The 19,746-nt window shown below is 41.0% G+C and overlaps 1 protein-coding gene across 1 annotated transcript in view; it reads right to left on the bottom strand.

Annotated features, from left to right (window-relative positions):
- Nucleotides 1-19,746, bottom strand: part of LOC117522342 (cell adhesion molecule 3-like) — a 302,078-nt gene that overhangs the window by 25,814 nt on the left and 256,518 nt on the right. The gene's annotated exons all lie outside the window — the stretch shown is intronic.

Raw genomic sequence — 19,746 nt, 5'->3', positions numbered from 1 at the left:
GCTGTCTGCCATCTGCCCTGAACAGTGTGAACCGGGATTCATCCATGAAGAGAACACCTCTCCAACGTGCCAAACGCCAGCGAATGTGAGCATTTGCCCACTCAAGTCGGTTACGACGACGAACTGGAGTCAGGTCGAGACCCCGATGAGGACGACGAGCATGCAGATGAGCTTCCCTGAGACGGTTTCTGACAGTTTGTGCAGAAATTCTTTGGTTATGCAAACCGATTGTTTCAGCAGCTGTCCGAGTGGCTGGTCTCAGACGATCTTGGAGGTGAACATGCTGGATGTGGAGGTCCTGGGCTGGTGTGGTTACACGTGGTCTGCGGTTGTGAGGCTGGTTGGATGTATTGCCAAATTCTCTGAAACACCTTTGGAGACGGCTTATGGTAGAGAAATGAACATTCAATACACGAGCAACAGCTCTGGTTGACATTCCTGCTGTCAGCATGCCAATTGTATGCTCCCTCAAATCTTGCGACATCTGTGGCATTGTGCTGTGTGATAAAACTGCACCTTTCAGAGTGGCCTTTTATTGTGGGCAGTCTAAGGCACACCTGTGCACTAATCATGGTGTCTAATCAGCATCTTGATATGGCACACCTGTGAGGTGGGATGGATTATCTCAGCAAAGGAGAAGTGCTCACTATCACAGATTTAGACTGGTTTGTGAACAATATTTAAGGGAAATGGTGATATTGTGTATGTGGAAAAAGTTTTAGATCTTTGAGTTCATCTCATACAAAATGGGAGCAAAACCAAAAGTGTTGCATTTATATTTTTGTTGAGTGTATTAGATAAATATGATTCAAACCACCGCAGCGCAGTGCCTTTAATACCTATGACATGCTCTAATCTCTGTAATAAAATGTTATGGTCAACAGTTTCAAAGCAGCACTGAGGTCTAACAGAACAAGCACAGAGATGAGTCCACTGTCTGAGGCCATAAGAAGATCATTTGTAACCTTCACTAATGCTGTTTCTGTACTATGATGAATTCTAAAACCTGACTGAAACTCTTCAAATAGACCATTCCTCTGCAGATGATCAGTTAGCTGTTTTACAACTACCCTTTCAAGAATTTTTGAGAGAAAAGGAAGGTTGGAGATTGGCCTATAATTAGCTAAGATAGCTGGGTCAAGTGATGGCTTTTTAAGTAATGGTTTAATTACTGCCACCTTAAAAGCCTGTGGTACATAGCCAACTAATAAAGATAGATTGATCATATTTAAAATCGAAGCATTAAATAATGGTAGGGCTTCCTTGAGCAGCCTGGTAGGAATGGGGTCTAATAGACATGTTGATGGTTTAGAGGAAGTAACTAATGAAAATAACTCAGACAGAGCAATCGGAGAGAAAGTGTCTAGCCAAATATCAGCATTACTGAAGGCAGCCGAACATAAAGATATGTCTTTGGGATGGTTATGAATAATTTTTTCTCTAATAGGTAAAATTTTATTTGCAAAGAAAGTCATGAAGTCATTACTAGTTAAAGTTAAAGGAATACTCAGCTCAATAGAGCTCTGACTTTTTGTCAGCCTGGTTACAGTGCTGAAAAGAAACCTGGGGTTGTTCTTATTTTCTTCAATTAGTGATGAATAGTAAGATGCCCTGGCTTTACGGAGGGCTTTTTTATAGAGCAACAGACTCTTTTTCCAGGCTAAATGAAGATCTTCTAAATTAGCGAGATGCCATTTCTTCTCCAGCTTACGGGTTATCTGCTTTAAGCTGTGAGTTTGTGGGTTATACCACGGAGTCAGGCACTTCTGATTTAACGCTCTCTTTTTCAGAGGAGCTACAGCATCCAAAGTTGTGCTCAATGAGGATGTAAAGCTATTGAAGAGATAATCTATCTCACTCACAGAGGTTAGGTAGCTACTCTGCACTGTGTTGGTATATGGCATTAGAGAACATAACAAAGAAGGAATCATATCCTTAAACCTGGTTACAGCGCTTTCAGAAAGACTTCTACTGTAATGAAACGTATTCCCCACTGCAGGGTAGTCCATCAGAGTAAATGTAAATGTTATTAAGAAATGATCAGACAGAAGGGGGTTTTCAGGGAATACTGTTAAGTCTTCAATTTCTATGCCATATGTCAGAACAAGATCTAAAGTATGATTAAAGTGGTGGGTGGGCTCATTTACATTTTGAGTGAAGCCAACTCAATCTAATAATAGATTAAATGCAGTGTTGAGGCTGTCATTCTCAGCATCTGTGTGGATGTTAAAATCGCCCACTATAATTATCTTATCTGAGCTAAGCACTAAGTCAGACAAAAGGTCTGAAAATTCACAGAGAAACTCACAGTAACGACCAGGTGGATGATAGATAACAACAAATAAAACTGGTTTTTGTGACTTCCAATTTGGATGGACAAGACTAAGAGTCAAAATTTCAAATGAATTAAATCTCTGTCTGGGTTTTTGATTAATTAATAAGCTGGAGTGAAAGATTGCTGCTAATCCTCCGCCTCGGCCCGTGCTACGAGCGTTCTGACAGTTAGTGTGACTCGGGGGTGTTGACTCATTTAAACTAACATATTCATCCTGCTGTAAACAGGTTTCTGTAAGGCAGAATAAATCAATATGTTGATCAATTATTATATCATTTACTAACAGGGACCTAGAAGAGAGAGACCTAATATTTAATAAACCACATTTAACTGTTTTAGTCTGTGGTGCAGTTGAAGGTGCTATATTATTTTTTCTTTTTGAATTTTTATGCTTAAATTGATTTTTGCTGGTTATTGGTGGTCTGGGAGCAGGCACCGTCTCTACGGGGATGGGGTAATGGGGGGATGGCAGGGGGAGAGAAGCTGCAGAGAGGTGTGTAAGACTACAACTCTGCTTCCTGGTCCCAACCCTGGATAGTCACGGTTTGGAGGATTTAAGAAAATTGGCCAGATTTCTAGAAATGAGAGCTGCTCCATCCAAAGTGGGATGGATGACATCTCTCCTAACAAGACCAGGTTTTCCCCAGAAGCTTTGCCAATTATCTATGAAGCCCACCTCATTTTTGGACAACACTCAGACAGCCAGCAATTCAAGGAGCACATGCGGCTAAACATGTCACTCCCAGTCCGATTGGGGAGGGGCCCAGAGAAAACTACAGAGTCCGATATTGTTTTTGCAAAGTTACACACCGATTCAGTGTTAATTTTAGTGACCTCCGATTGGCGTAACCGGGTGTCATTACTGCCGACGTGAATTACAATCTTACCAAATTTACACTTAGCCTTAGCCAGCAGTTTCAAATTTCCTTCAATGTCGCCTGCTCTGGCCCCCGTAATACAATTGACTATGGCTGCTGGTGTCGCTAACTTCACATTTCTCAAAACAGAGTCGCCAATAACCAGAGTTTGTTCTTTGGCGGGTGTGTCACCGAGTGGGGAAAAACAGTTAGAGATGTAAATGGGTTGGTGGTGTACATGGGGCTTCTGTTTAGGACGACGCTTCTTCCTCACAGTCACCCAGTCAGCCTGCTTTCTCGGCTGCTCGGGATCTGCTGGGGGACAGCTAATGGTGGCTAAGCTACCTTGGTCCGCACCAACTACAGGGGCCTGGCTAGCTGTAGGATTTTCCAAGGTGCAGAGCCGAGTCTCCAATTCGCCCAGCCTGGCCTCCAAAGCTACGAATAAGCTACACTTATTACAAGTACCGTTACTGCTAAAGGAGGCCGAGGAATAACTAAACATTTCACACCCAGAGCAGAAAAGTGCGGGAGAGACAGGAGAAGCCGCCATGCTAAACCGGCTAAGAGCTAGTAGGTGGGCTAAGCTAGCGGATTCCTAAAAACACACAAAGTGAATAATGTGTAAATAATTTAGAGGTGATTCAGCAGAGGGAGTGCTTTAGTTAAGGCACGTAAAGATTACACTGGGAAACAAATCGTTATCTAGATAACTAGATCAATCTAACTGCGCAGATTAAACAGCTAACAGATACAGAAAAACACCGCTGTGCTCCGGAACAGGAAGTGATACAATACCGCAGTGAGAGCCAACCACCAGTAGAGGCCACGCCAGGATAAATGCATTATATTTTCAAGAAAATGAACATCTGTAGTCTAAAATCAAATTTCAGCATCATAAAGTCATTTCTGTTTATTTGCTGAACAGTTGTTTATTAATTTCCGAGGGCTCATCAAACGCCTTGGCGGCCCAAAACAAAGGGCAGGTGGGCAAAATGTGGTCCGTGGGCCCCGCACTGAGCAGCCCTGCTCTAAATACACAGAAAGACAAAGCCATTCCTTCTGCATGTGTTACAGACCTGAAAATTGGTTTCTTTAAAACATTCATCACCCAAAGAAACAAACTTTAATGCAGAGATAAACATTTTACATGATTTGCACTTTTGATGACTGACAGGACGTATAATGGAAATATTGTTTTGTTTCTGTTTCTTAATAATTCATATAAATGAAGTCCAAGACGTATTTAGTGATGTGGAAAAGTTATTCCTGATTCTTCTGGCTGTAAAACTTTGTCTTGTTCAAGTGCCCAGACCTATGCAGCTAATTATACAATGGCTTTTATATTTTTTATTTTATTTATGTCATGTTGTTTCTTTGCACTATTTAAAAAGCATCATTTAAGAAATTTTCTTATACAGAGAAGCCTGACATTTTTTTAACAAAATTGACATCATAAAAAATATTAAAATGTATAAAATCACAGAGACGTCACATACTTTAAGCAGCACTGTAAAGTGCAGTGAACTAACTGCAGCATATATTTAAAACCTGGTCAATTTTTAATGTAACAGTATTTGATGTTGTGCACGGTGTGTGTGTGTGTGTGTGTGTGTGTGTGTGTGTGTGTGTGTGTGTGTGTGTGTGTGTGTGTGTGTGTGTGTGTGTGTGTGTGTGTGTGTGTAAGCTCGCTGGCACTAAAGTAACATTGAATATTAATGAAGGAATAATACAGTGCATATAGAACTGGCCGGAGAGGCCCTGTTGAGACTCAGCAGAATGAGACAGAATAAAGCCAATATAAATTATTCTCTGCTGAGGTCCAGCGAGCATGTTGCACACATTACACCAACACACACCCGCCGTTTAAAACTGACCACACTCCGCAGTTTTCTGCTTATGTGTGCGAGTTTGCATCTGTTGAGCTGCAGCTTGAATGTGCCAAAACACCGAGTGCGGCTGCTGCTGCACCAAAACACGGATTCTTTCGCCTGATTTTCCCCACGGGGGTCCGTGTGCTTTAGACATTTCACCATCCATTTTTAATGACGTGGCGTCCTCTCAGGGGTCATAAAATATTTATTAAAGGCAGAATACAGTGTCACAGCCGTCAATTACAGCGAATAATAAATGCTTGAATCACATTTACTGCAAAATTGGGAGAAATATGGCAAAGTGATTCTTGAGTTAATATGAATTTAAAGAGCGAGCGCAGAGCCGCTCTCACCCTGGCTTCCATGCACGCTCACCTCCGCCCCTTGAGATACACACAAATATCACATTAACATTTCAGGCGCCGTGTTCGCTGCTGACGGCTGCGGTGACTAAAATTCATTCTGCTCAGAGCAACTTACGTGAGGAGCAACATGTCTAAAATGTCTCAAAATGTCACAAAATGTCTCACTCAAGGGCCTTTCCAGCTGTTGAGTAACTCAGGAACAAGTACCTGCACGAAACAGAACCAAAACTAATGTTTAACCAGTTTTTAGTCTTTGCTTTTCGATGGACCAGGGATCACCGGGGTGGAGCTTCCTTCACCACATGGGCTAACAAACTCAAGTCCTGGAAGTCACGTGGCCACTGGTTCATCCCACCTCTGGCATTTGGGTTAGATTTTACTACGAGTGGACAGTGTTTTACTTACTGTAGCACCACCATTTATTTCTACCAAGCCCCGGCCTATGACACCAAAACAAATGAAGCCAATGCTAATGCTAAATCGTGCAGTGCCTTGAAAGCTTCCAAATGTGAGTCACTTCCTGTAAACCACACGTTAAAATGTCAAAATTTACAGCAGAAATAAACATGTTTAAAAAGAAGTACAAAAACACGTTTTGGTCTCATTTTCTTATCTACATTTCATCATTTCCCTGTCTACAGGGGTGAATTATTACTGAGTTCATATCTCATGAGTTTAAGCTATTTTAAACCATCAATTTATGAATAATTAGGAGCAGCTGATTATAGATTCAGGGTCCCATTAGCTGTGGCCGCTAGGTGCTGTGGACTTAACAGTTGTCAAGTCACATGTCCTTTTTGAGCATTTTATTCTAGGTATCTGTGGTAATGTGGCTTATTGTGCTGTTAACTGGATTAACGGACCATCAAAGGTCAATTCTTTTCTTAGTGACTCTTTAGTATTTTTACCTCCGCCAAGGAGGTTATGTTTTCGGTCGCGTTTGTTTGTTTGTCTGTCTGTTTGTCAGCAGGATAACTCAAAACGTTTTGAACGGATTTTGATGAAATTTTGTGGAGTGGTTGGAAATGACAAGAGGAACAAGTGATTAAATTTTAGTGGTGATCCGAATCACGATCCGGATCCCGATGCTAACGCGTTAGCATGTCTATGGCATTTTCAATGTTAAAAGTTAGCATTAAGCAGTTGCAGCTGTCATCACGTTCGGGTGCATTTGTTTTCAAATTGTAATGTTTCTTAAATGTATTTTTGTTTATATATTAATAATCTAATGATTATTACCTCCGCCAAGGAGGTTATGTTTTCAGTCACATTTGTTTGTTTGTCTGTTTGTCAGCAGGATAACTCAAAAAGTTTTGAACGGATTTTGATGAAATTTTGTGGAGTGGTTGGAAATGACAAGAGGAACAAGTGATTAAATTGACAAGAGGAACAAGTGATTCAATTTTAGTGGTGATCCGGATTACGATCCGGATCCCAATGCTAACGCATTAGCATGTCTATGGCATTTTCAATGTTAAAAGTTAGCATTAAGCAGTTGCAGCTGTCATCACATTCGGGTGCATTTGTTTTCAAATTATAATATTTGTTAAATTTATTTTTGTTTATATATTAATAATCTAATAATTATTATATATAATTTTAGAGAAAGAGACAAAAAGAAATAGATCACTGTGCCAAGGAGGGAATCTCTTTAGGGTCAGTGACCCTATGGCCTTGTTAGAGAAGTGTTTCATAAGTGTTTAAAAATTCATATATTTGCAGTTTAGTTGAATAATAAATTGAATTTTGTCTCTTATTTGTTTTTGTCTATAAGCACATGCAATATCAATATCAGTGCTCAGATGACAGTAGCTTCTGGGAAAAGTGCAAGTTGCAATAAACTGTGATGCCAAGCGCTAAAGATACATGCTATCCAGTCACAGCAGATGAAACTGTTTTTACTACTGAGCAAACATCATTGTTAGACTTTTTTAGGTTCAATGATTCCACGGTGTGTAGATGTTATGGCGTCAGTGACCCCATGGCCTTGGCGGAGGTTTGCACTCTCTGAGTGCTTCTAGTTTTATTTATATGTTAGCACCAGGTTAGCACTAACTAGAGTGCCTAGATAGAGAGAGCGGCATCAACTCAGAACACGGCGCCATTTTGTGTCCAACTGCGCTGAACTACTGAATGAACCTTTAATGTTTTCAACATTTTTTTAAAATCATTTAACCACATACAGCAACACATCCAGGTACAGGTGCTGTCAAAATAAATATAAAAATAGTTATCAAATTTATATAAATTTACAATTTATGATGATTTGTTTAATTAATTTAAAGCCTGATTTATGCTTCTGCAGCTCTGTAACTCCGTGTCATACAATGACGTGTGTGACAGTTTTAAAGTTCTCCGTCTCTGGATTTTGCTTTATTCTGGACTAATCTGACCTTCAACAAGTTTTTCTTTCTACAATCATCACCTACAAATCAAAGGTAAACTGAACATTTTCCTCTTTTCCCGACTTAGTGCTGTAAATTTGCAGACTTTTCTGATCTGTTTGTAATCTGCATGTGCACTGTAAAAACTATTAAAATATGATTGCAGACGAAGGATTAAAAGCAGAAAATGTGTGTCTGATTTAACAGGTTCAGGTCAGGCTTCAGGTCCCAGTCAGAACATGGTTTGAAAAAATAAACAGACAGACTTTTAATCACAGAAATGACTCCGGTTCCACTTTCCTCAAGTCAGTGAGTGTCAGAGCTGAACTTTAATTTGTACCTCTGTTACTGTGCACATCCAGACTGATTGGGCGTTTTAATGGAAATTGTGGACATTGTGATCGGACGGGACATTTTATCTGATGTGAGTAAGATGTATGTAACGGAACAGTTACAGTCAGGAGGCGCCGAACATCTACGTTGAATCCTGAATCAGGACGTGCACCTCATTTAATGACTAAGTCAAAATTTACTCTGAGTTTTTTTTTTCTGCCAAATCAAATCAAATCAATTTTTTTATATAGCGCCAAATCACAACAAACAGTCGCCCCAAGGCGCTTTATATTGTAAGGCAAAGCCATACAATAATTATGTAAAACCCCAACGGTCAAAACGACCCCCTGTGAGCAAGCACTTGGCTACAGTGGGAAGGAAAAACTCCCTTTTAACAGGAAGAAACCTCCAGCAGAACCAGGCTCAGGGAGGGGCAGTCTTCTGCTGGGACTGGCTGGGGCCAGATCAAATGTATTTGATCCATTATCAAAATGTAAACGGTGTGCAGTGAAAGCAGCAAACTTTGGTGTCTTCACTGCGCAGCCTGCAGCAGCTTGATGTGCGCGTCAAGCCGGTTTATATGACGATGGTTTAGGTGAGTTTTACTGGACATGGGACTGAACAATAAATTTACTTCTGAAAGCTTTGATGATGAAGTCACTTCCATCCCACACAGTTGACGTTATTTTCCAAAATGTTTCTTCTGTTTGGATCTGAAGGGAATCTGTACATCTTGAAGCCCTTATTGTGTCTTTTTGTGCCTCCAAATGCACAACAACCTGACATTTTCAGTGAATAAATAAATAAAATAGCTGATTTAGATGCAGACACATTAACAGTGAACACTATTTTGAACCCAAGATGGCACCATGAGTCACGTGACTGATTTTTTGGAATTGGTTATGTCACCACTCTCTTCCTATCAGGGCACACTAACACTAACTAGCATGTAACTTAGTGACATTACGTCCAGTGATGGTGCAACAGCTGCTGAGGCAAGAGGCAGTTTTATGTTTTAATACCTGGGTCCAAACTGTGGCTCAGTACACGGAAGTGTGTGTTAATCAAAATGTGGAGTTTCAGTCAGGTTTTAGAATTCATCATAGTACAGAAACAGCATTAGTGAAGGTTACAAATGATCTTCTTATGGCCTCAGACAGTGGACTCATCTCTGTGCTTGTTCTGTTAGACCTCAGTGCTGCTTTTGATACTGTTGACCATAAAATTTTATTACAGAGATTAGAGCATGCCATAGGTATTAAAGGCACTGCGCTGCAGTGGTTTGAATCATATTTGTCTAATAGATTACAATTTGTTCATGTAAATGGGGAATCTTCTTCACAGACTAAAGTTAATTATGGAGTTCCACAAGGTTCTGTGCTAGGACCAATTTTATTCACTTTATACATGCTTCCCTTAGGCAGTATTATTAGACGGTATTGCTTAAATTTTCATTGTTACGCAGATGATACCCAGCTTTATCTATCCATGAAGCCCGAGGACATACACCAATTAGCTAAACTGCAGGATTGTCTTACAGACATAAAGACATGGATGACCTCTAATTTCCTGCTTTTAAACTCAGATAAAACTGAAGTTATTGTACTTGGCCCCACAAATCTTAGAAACATGGTGTCTAACCAGATCCTTACTCTGGATGGCATTACCCTGACCTCTAGTAATACTGTGAGAAATCCTGGAGTCATTTTTGATCAGGATATGTCATTCAAAGCGCATATTAAACAAATATGTAGGACTGCTTTTTTGCATTTACGCAATATCTCTAAAATCAGAAAGGTCTTGTCTCAGAGTGATGCTGAAAAACTAATTCATGCATTTATTTCCTCTAGGCTGGACTATTGTAATTCATTATTATCAGGTTGTCCTAAAAGTTCCCTAAAAAGCCTTCAGTTAATTCAAAATGCTGCAGCTAGAGTACTGACGGGGACTAGAAGGAGAGAGCATATCTCACCCATATTGGCCTCTCTTCATTGGCTTCCTGTTAATTCTAGAATAGAATTTAAAATTCTTCTTCTTACTTATAAGGTTTTGAATAATCAGGTCCCATCTTATCTTAGGGACCTCGTAGTACCATATCACCCCAATAGAGCGCTTCGCTCTCAGACTGCAGGCTTACTTGTAGTTCCTAGGGTTTGTAAGAGTAGAATGGGAGGCAGAGCCTTCAGCTTTCAGGCTCCTCTCCTGTGGAACCAGCTCTCAATTCAGATCAGGGAGACAGACACCCTCTCTACTTTTAAGATTAGGCTTAAAACTTTCCTTTTTGCTAAAGCTTATAGTTAGGGCTGGATCAGGTGACCCTGAACCATCCCTTAGTTATGCTGCTATAGACGTAGACTGCTGGGGGGTTCCCATGATGCACTGTTTCTTTCTCTTTTTGCTCTGTATGCACCACTCTGCATTTAATCATTAGTGATCGATCTCTGCTCCCCTCCACAGCATGTCTTTTTCCTGGTTCTCTCCCTCAGCCCCAACCAGTCCCAGCAGAAGACTGCCCCTCCCTGAGCCTGGTTCTGCTGGAGGTTTCTTCCTGTTAAAGGGAGTTTTTCCTTCCCACTGTAGCCAAGTGCTTGCTCACAGGGGGTCGTTTTGACCGTTGGGGTTTTACATAATTATTGTATGGCCTTGCCTTGCAATATAAAGCGCCTTGGGGCAACTGTTTGTTGTGATTTGGCGCTATATAAAAAAATTGATTGATTGATTGATTGATATTAGCATATTAGCTTGAGCTTAATTTTACATGTTTACTAACTGCAAGCTTGGGGGCGTGTTCGGGCTTCATGCTTCCTGCACAGGTCACGTGCAGGAGACTCCACCTCTTTGCCCATTTACGGTTTTGGCAGGTCATTCGGTGGAGTTGGGAGCTGAAAAGATGGCGACATCTGGAGCCGCCCATTGCAGCTTCAAAACCGTTTGTCAGCAAACCTACGTGTGATGTCACAGAGGGTTTGCATACAGTCTACAATTCCCACTTCATGTCAATGTTAATCACATTTAAAGCTGAAATAAAACGGCCCTTCTGGTGGGACTTCCCCGGACTTCCAGGACGAGTGCCTTTCCCCTCTCCCCTCAGGATGTTTTGTAAATTTAGGGATCAACCCTGTGGCCTTTCAACAACAATAACCTGAAGCCACACTGACAGACAGACAATGATGCAGTCATGTTGTGGTCTGGGGAATCGGTCTGGCTCCTTTTTTGTTGTTTCCCCTCCTTCACGTGTTTCTCTGCCAGTGGAGCTGATCATCATCTGTGGCTGCGGCTCACCTGCATCGATTAGTGGTGTCCTCCTTAAGCCGTGGCTGAACAGGAGGACGCCGCCAGAGCTTTCCGTCACTGGAAGTGGTAAACCTGGCCTCAAGTTATATTATACCTTCGTAGTGCTGTTCCTGTGTTTTGGATTATTTTTGGTTTGCTTTGTCTTGTGCAGACTGCAGCCACCGCCGGCTCCACTGGACTCACTGGATTTCCTGCACCTGCAACCCGTCCTCCAGCGCCATCGCCTCTTGGTCTCCACCTCATCACATCATCCACACGTTTTCAATAAACTGTCATCTTTTTTCACTCCTGGCTGCATTTGGAGTCTGTTTCGGTTCCCGGTTCTTCACACAACACGGTTATGTTGTTGTATTTTCAATAAATGCATTCTCGGGGAGCGTGAGGTGGAACCATCTGACCATCTGTGAGGGTTCCATCTAAATATTTCTGGGCAAATTGTAATGAGGTGAATTTCAAAAGCTTAGTGGCAATTTAAAATCCGCATTATCACAGATGAGCTTAAAGGGGGAAAAATCTCTTCTTTACAGACGGACACAAAACGAGCAGAGATGTTGAACAGATGGAAGCAGGTTTTGATGTGATCAGCACAGAGTCCTTTTAAAATGACGCTGGACACAGAGATGATGGCTGTAAATCTGTCCAGCAGAACCTCAGGGGACAACCGGACAAGTTGCCGCGTGAACGATGTGTGCACGTCTCCATAGTGGCAATCCTTTAATGCGCCGTTAGCTGGCGCATTAAAGGATCGCACTGCTTTGTTCTCATCTTCAAATCAAACCATGAAATGTGTCCAGAACACGCTGACAGCAAAGAACAATAACAACTCCACAAATACCAATCAATACTCAAAAGGCTGTCGAGGGCCAAGCCCGATTAGTCCAAAACCCAATCGATAAAACAGCTCACACACTCCTGACAGCGTGACCGCAATTTACTGTGAGCGCCGCAAAGGACAAAGAATCATCACACGCAGGCGACAGCATCCGTCTGAGAGGGCGAGCAGGCCGATTTATCTCCGCCGAGGAGTTATACGAGGTCAGAACCTCAGCCGCAGGTTAATGCCACGAGCAGAAGATCGAGATCAGACTGGATGGAGCTGATAAAAACGGAAGGTAACGAGGTCATCGCCTTTCAATTCACTCTGCCACAGACGAGCCGGAATATTTCACAAGGCGTTTTAAATTCATGTGTAACGTGAAAGATCTGCAGGATAACAGTGTGTGTGTGTGTGTGTGTGTGTGTGTGTGTGTGTGTGTGAGAGAGAGATTTGCTGAACTGAGTTTAAAGTAAAGGTGAACTGATTTATTTTAAATTCATAAAAGATTGTAGACTTGATTTTAACTCCAGAAGTGTTTTGCTGATGTGATTTTAAACTCTAAAAGTGATTTGTTGAGTTGATTTTAAATTCTAAATGTGATTTTTCTGAGTTGATTTTAAACTCTAAAACTTCATTTCTGAGTTCATTTTAAACTCTAAAAGTGATTTGTTCAGTTGATTTAAGACTCTAAAAGTGATTTGCTGAGGTAATTTTAAACTCTGAACGTTGTCATGCCCGGCCTGGGTCTAGGTCTTAGTCCTTATTTTGGATCCCCTTTTGGCTCATCTCCGGCCCCAGCTTTGATGTATTAGTTTTTTATTTTCATCATGAGTTATTCCGCTATGTTTTCCTTATCATTTTGTTACTTTATATACTTTAGCCAATGTCCAGTTCTGTTCTAGTTCTGTTCAGCCGGTTTGTGTTTTCATTGTTTATCATTTATCATTTAGCTTTGTTCTGTATATGTTGCCTGTGTACTTTTATATCTGGTTTTGATTTTTGTTTATTAGTTTGTTCCTGTTTAATTTTGTTTTTGTATTGATTCCCTGTTCAGTTCTACTTGCTTTTGTTCTCATGCTCATGTTTGATTATGGTTCCTGTTGTTGCATTATATTCTGACCATGAGTTCCAATTTAGCTCTGTTCTGTTTTGTCATTTTGTTTCCACCCTGCACCTGCCCCATGTCTTTGTTTCCCACCTTGTTTATGTCTGCTTTGTGTTTTCATTCACTCCCACTCTTGCTCCAGTTCATGTGTCTTTGTCTGTTACTTCACTTCACTCTGTGCTTTCCTTCCTTCACTATCTTGTACTCTGCACAACCTTTGGCTCACCCAGTCACGCCCCCTTCCAGAAACTTCCACGCACCTGCTTCACATCACCCTAATTTTTTGCCCCTTATTTAAACCATCAGTCTCACAGCTCAGTGCCAGTTTGTCGTTGTTAGTACACATCCTAGCTCTTGTATCCAGTCCTGTTTTGCTTAGCCGTGTGTTTTGAAATCTGCTCTGTTTCTTGACTACGCTTTTTGCCTCATCCCTGATGTTCATGTTTACTCGTGCTCCTGAACCCTGCCTGAATATGACTGCGTTTTTGCCTGACCCTGCTTGTACCTCCGCTCCGCTGACCTGTGTACCGTACCTCAGCCTGAAATAAAGACGATGTTTGCTTTTACACGTGAACCTGATGTGGGAGTCTGCATTGCGGGTCCAGCTGCTTCGGGTGCCCGGCACCCACCTGCTCTGACAAACGTGATATGATGGGTTGATTTTTTTTAAACTCTAAAACTGATGTGTTGACTTGATTTTAACTCCAGAAGTGTTTTCCTGAGGTGATTTTAAACTCTAAAAGTGATTTGTTGAGTTGATTTTAAATGTTAACATCATCTCTACAACAGGCAAAACATTCTTTCATGTGGGAGGTTCTAAACGATTAAAGAGTTTGTATTTAAACAGATTTTTTGGGGGGGGGTAGATACTGATATTGTTGGCAAAAACTAAGTGATACATCTGCAATACATCTGCTGATTAAAAAAATGCAAAAACTCTGAATATTTTGTTATCAAATCTCATGAATATAACTGAGGTTTGATGTTTTACAGTTCATTTTATAATAAACAATTGTAAAAATAACCACCAACCAACCAGTCTATGTCACTCTGTCATCACGCTGTCTTCACTTGGCTTGCATAGAAGAGACGTCTTGTCTCATTTGTCCTCCTCTAGCTGGTGGTACAGCGACCACTTGTTTCTTGTCGCTGTAAAACTCTCTGACTAAAAATGAATGACAGCTGGTCACTTTGCAGCTGTCTCTTGGAGCACATGTGACCAAGGGGTGATGGAGGTCCCAGCATTGTAAACAGTGCTGTCACAGTGCCCTCTGCTGGACAAACTACATAATGACACCATTTGCAACAGGCTAAGTGTTTTCCTACATTGTTTATTTGGTCAAATAAAAGTTTTTATATCAGCAAAATAACACAGCTACAGAGATATATTTGTCAAAGGCTCATATCAGACTTTAAGTCACTACAGGATCAATCTGTCACACCGTACTCAAGGCCACATGGATAAAATACGGCATGTGTCTGGCCCCTAACTCAGTACTAATAATCTACACTTAACAAATGGGGTCAGAGTTCCTTCAGGTGTCGCTGAATGTAAACAGTGCAGCATAACGCCGCGGGGCCTGGTAAGATTCCAGTTTGCAGCTCCACCGTCTAAATGACTGATCCGTCTGCCAGCTTTTGTGAATTTATCTGGTTGACAAAGACAACAATGCCGTGAATTTGTTATGAGTGTCATCGCAACTAAAGTGGAAATAGATGAGCATGTGAAACAAATTTCAATCATCCCTGAAAGAGACGGCTTAACTTTTGACCACATAAATTTGTCACAATCTTCAGGATTTAGAGGGAAAAAAATGATGATCGACAGCAGCCAAGGTGATCTGTGCAACTGAGAAACTGTCCATGACGATATGCACGTACACCTGTCACCACGTCCACATGCAAACGTATCAAAAGTGACGTGAGTGTGGAAATGTGCGGTGCATCACGCAAAAATCCTGGCTGGCGTGCACATGTTTCTACAGCTGTTGTTCCTCGGGTGACACGCAGAGGTGATGCTGGGAACCGTTAATAGTGTGAAAACATGAAGTCATCAGAGACACACTGATGAACATTTAACACACCCACGTGTTTGCAGTTATATGGGTGGATATAAAAAGATGTGCAAAGTGATGCGTAAAATGGCGCTAACAGTGGCTGTGTTAGCGTTGTTAGAGGACCTTGAAAATGGTGCAATCCAGCGTGAGCATGTATTCAGGGAACGCCTGGATTTACTTGCAAATGACAATAATTAGCTGATAAACTGATTTTGATTACCAAGGCCACTGTTAAGTGGAGTTGTGCACACAACTGTGGTCGGCCCAGAGTGCAATACGGCGAGGAGCCAGGGGTTGTCTGTGCGCACACAGGTGCTGACCACGCTGGGCTTCCCAGCATCAGGGCATTCCAGCGGGAGCTGGCCGATCGGTCAGGAGTGTGCCAGTCAACCTTGAGTGGAACACAGTCATCTGAATCTCATTCAGGTGCATCACACTCCGACATTACAGCGCATTTTGCAGTGATTGGCGGTTTCCCAAATGTAATTGGAGCTACTGACTACAAACATAAAGGCGCCATCATATGATCAGTTTGTTTTTGTTAATATGAAACATTTTCAATCCATCAATATTCATATTGTGTGGTGCGCAAATGCGCATCAGGTGCAGTGTGCGATGGGGGGGCTGCTTGCTTGGTTAAATAATTTATCCAGCGCAGACATATTTGGGCATGTGCACATTCAAATGTCTTTTATTAATATTATTAATATGTTTTCTTTTTCATGATGGTGGAACTCGAGATGAGCCTCTTAACGAGCCGCCGACTGTGTTCAGGATTTGTCATCACATACTGTCAGTGTGTGTCTGTGCAGCTCAATTCAACATTTACACACAGACATACTTATTTAATTTCCATTCTCTGAAAGTTCTTTAATTTTTACAAAAAACAACACAGAGACGATGGCGGGCGTCATCAAACACACAACACTCCACACTTACAGTATGGTTACCTCAGCAGGACACAACCAAACTATTTGAATACATTTGCATATTCAGATAGAGGCGTGGCCAGGGAGGAGTTTGGTGCGTGTGCACATGTGCTCGAGTCCATGTTCAGTAGGATGTACAAACCAAGTGTGCGTGGATTTTGATGTATAGTAGAACTGAATACAACCCACTTACATTCTCCTGCATGATGTGCACAATTTATTATTAATATTTAATTTTTTACTACTAATTTTATAATACGCTGCTGCAATGTCTTAGTGTGTTATGATGTTGTGGCGCCTTCTTTGCAATAAAATTGCAAAGACAAGTGAAAATTACAAGAACAGTTGTAATCATTACTATTATATTTGTATAATGCATTAAAAATTAAAAGGAAGTTGTTCCAGTGAGACATTTTATTGAAAACTGTTTTCTTTATCTCTATATCTGTATTGTACTTTTTTTTTACTCCCTATTATAATATAACTATTGGCCACTAAAAAATCCATATCATTTGGGCTCCACTGTACATGCCACAGAAAGACAGAAAAAAGTTTTGCTGCTGTGTGTCCACATTTATTTGGTTTTTACAGCTTAACCGCTGTGAAATAATCACAACATAATGTTGTTCTGATTAATAGTTTTGTTTAAGGCGGGTGCATTCTCTGACCACCGTGCTCTCTGTCTTATCACTTTTTCACTCACTCTGACTGAAACATTCTCTCTGCAGCCAGGAAACAGGCATTCAAACTCCCATGATTAGGGATGGGTATCGATAAGATTTTATAGATATCGATACCATTATCGATTCCGCTTATCGATCCTATTCCTTATGGATTCCTTTATTGGTGCCTCTTGTGAATTTTTTTGTGCACTAAAAGTAGGCTTTACAGGTTTTCTATGTCAGCAGGTCAAAGAGCTTTTTCTTATCCTGCACCCGCTCTGTGGAACAGTCTTCCTGCGACCATGAGGCAGTCGGAGTCTGTGGACATTTTTAAGTCAAGACTTAAAACCTATTTTTATTCTTTTTCTTATGAGTAGTTTTTATTTTATGTTTTATTCTTTTACATCTGTTTTTAATTAGGTATTTGAATTTTTTAATTTTTATTTATTTATTTTAATTTTTTATGTTGAACTGTTCTATGTGAGGCGCCTTGAGACGGCTTTTGTTGTGATTTGGTGCTTTATAAGCTGATTAAATTGAATTGAAATTGAACAACATTTTATTGAGTCTTAAAGTAAATAAATATGAAATTGGTCACTGGATCCTTAAACTGTGGACATAATAAGCTCTACATGGTGAATCCTTGATCTCTGGACATAAATAGAAATAAACAAAATCTGTTAGTTTTTGTCAAAAGCATTTCCTTTCAGACATTATTGGCATGAATGTCTTTCCGTATATCTGAGCTGAGCTCTTACAGCTGCTGTGCTGCACGTCAGGATGTAATTCATAAAGAATGCAGGACGTCTCATTTTGGGAGGAAAAAAAAAACATTTTAGTCGATTGTAGTTTCTTGTCTGTATTACAGCGTTTGTAAGAGGTGTCATTTTATTTAACGCAGCAGTTCATTTGGAAGTTATTAATTCAAACTGGACTGTGTCTCGGCAGAGAGCCGCGCAGCATTTGGAGCTGTGTGAACAGAACAGAGGACGATTCTCATTTCTTGACTGCAACAAGACACGAGTCCCAGTTAGCGACTTTAATCCACACAAAAGTGACTCACGATATTTTAATGGCTTTGAGAGGGGTTAAGAAGTGGACTTGCTGTTTCTGAAGAGCAGCAAATCAAAGAACCAACAAGCTAGTGGATCGAAGCATTGCTTTATTGGTTCACACTTCAAAGTGGAGTCGCGCTGCAGAAGCGGTTGATTACAGACCCGCAACATGGTCTGTAATCAACATAGTAGAATGATCATTTTCCTGACAAACACCCTCAAAAACAACGGCCGCTCTGAAGGACCAATAAGGGAATTGTTAAGCAAAAAGACTATTGATGTCGGTGGATTTAATTATTTCTTAACCATACTTGAAAAGAATCGGTTCTCGATACCCAACCCTACCCGTGATAAAGCAAAACTCTGGGCAGTGCTCTGACAGTGACATCTTAAAACAGAACCAGACGTTACATGCCGTTTGTTCTGCATCCCAAGGATGCTATGTGTATGAAAAAGGTTTTATATTCATTGTAATTTTTTTTTCATAACGGGCTGGCCTTAAGTGGACTTTAAAGCTGAGAATAAAGAAACAAAAATAAATGAAATTCTACAGGGTTGTGAGCAGTTTTAGATGTCAGTGAAAGAAGTCTGCGCTCCAATATGGAGTACTTTTTAATCGATATGCCAGCACTAATGGTGCTGTTCGTTGGTATCTGTACCTTCATGACGTCAGTTCCACTCTGGGTGCCACACAGCTACTGAGGTAATATGCACATTTCCCATCATTCTCAACTACACGGGATGCAGCTCCCTATAGCTGTATTTAATTGGTTTGTAGATGGACGGGTGCCTAGCGTCACTGCATTGTCAAGTCCAAGAGAACTGCAGTCTGACTCAGCAGAGAAAAATATTTTCACTCTCGTTTCAGTTTGTTTTGTTGCTGGTGTAATTGTGTTATTATCATCATCATCATCATCAATTTTATTTATATAGCGCCAAATCACAACAAACAGTTGCCCCAAGGTGCTTCATATTGTAAGGCAAAAGCCATATAATAATTACAGAAAAACCCCAATGGTCAAAACGACCCCCTGTGAGCAAGCACTTGGTGACAGTGGGAAGGAAAAACTCCCTTTTAACAGGATTGTTATTATTATCACATTATGACCACCAGTAACACGTTCTTATGATCTACAAAAGATTGGTTCCAGTGTGCCAAATACAAAAATGTCAGGAGAAGACTGTAAATAATCCAGACAGCCACAGCACTTCTGTTCTGTGAGAGACCAACAAAACGAGTGACGACACCCGATTTGACTGGAACTTCCGCTGAAATGTTTTCAGACTGTCAACAAACTGAACCATCATTCAGTTTGATCCTTCTTCTGAAAATCTGAACCAAAGAGGGTGGACAGGGTGTCCATGTAAGGGAGGTGATGGTCTAGTGGTTAAGCATTGGGCTTGAGACCAGAGGATCCTTGGTTCAAGTCCCAGCCTGACTGGAAAATCACTAAGTGTCTTTAATCCCCTAGTTGCTCCTGGTGTGTAGTGAGCACTTTGCATGGCAGCACCCTGACATCATGGTGAATGTGAGGCATTATTGTAAAGCGCTTTGAGCATCTGATGCCAATGTAAAAAGCGCTATATAAATGCAGTCCATTTACCATTTACTATGAACAACAATGGTGCAGCCAGCAGCTTCTTTCCATTTAAAGCGACAGGCACATAAACAAGCAGTT

The sequence above is a fragment of the Thalassophryne amazonica genome, chromosome 12 (genome assembly GCF_902500255.1).
Source record: "Thalassophryne amazonica chromosome 12, fThaAma1.1, whole genome shotgun sequence".
Taxonomy (NCBI): domain Eukaryota; kingdom Metazoa; phylum Chordata; class Actinopteri; order Batrachoidiformes; family Batrachoididae; genus Thalassophryne; species Thalassophryne amazonica.
The sequence above is the reverse complement of the archived record's forward strand: the minus strand, read 5'-3'. Positions and strand labels throughout refer to the sequence as shown.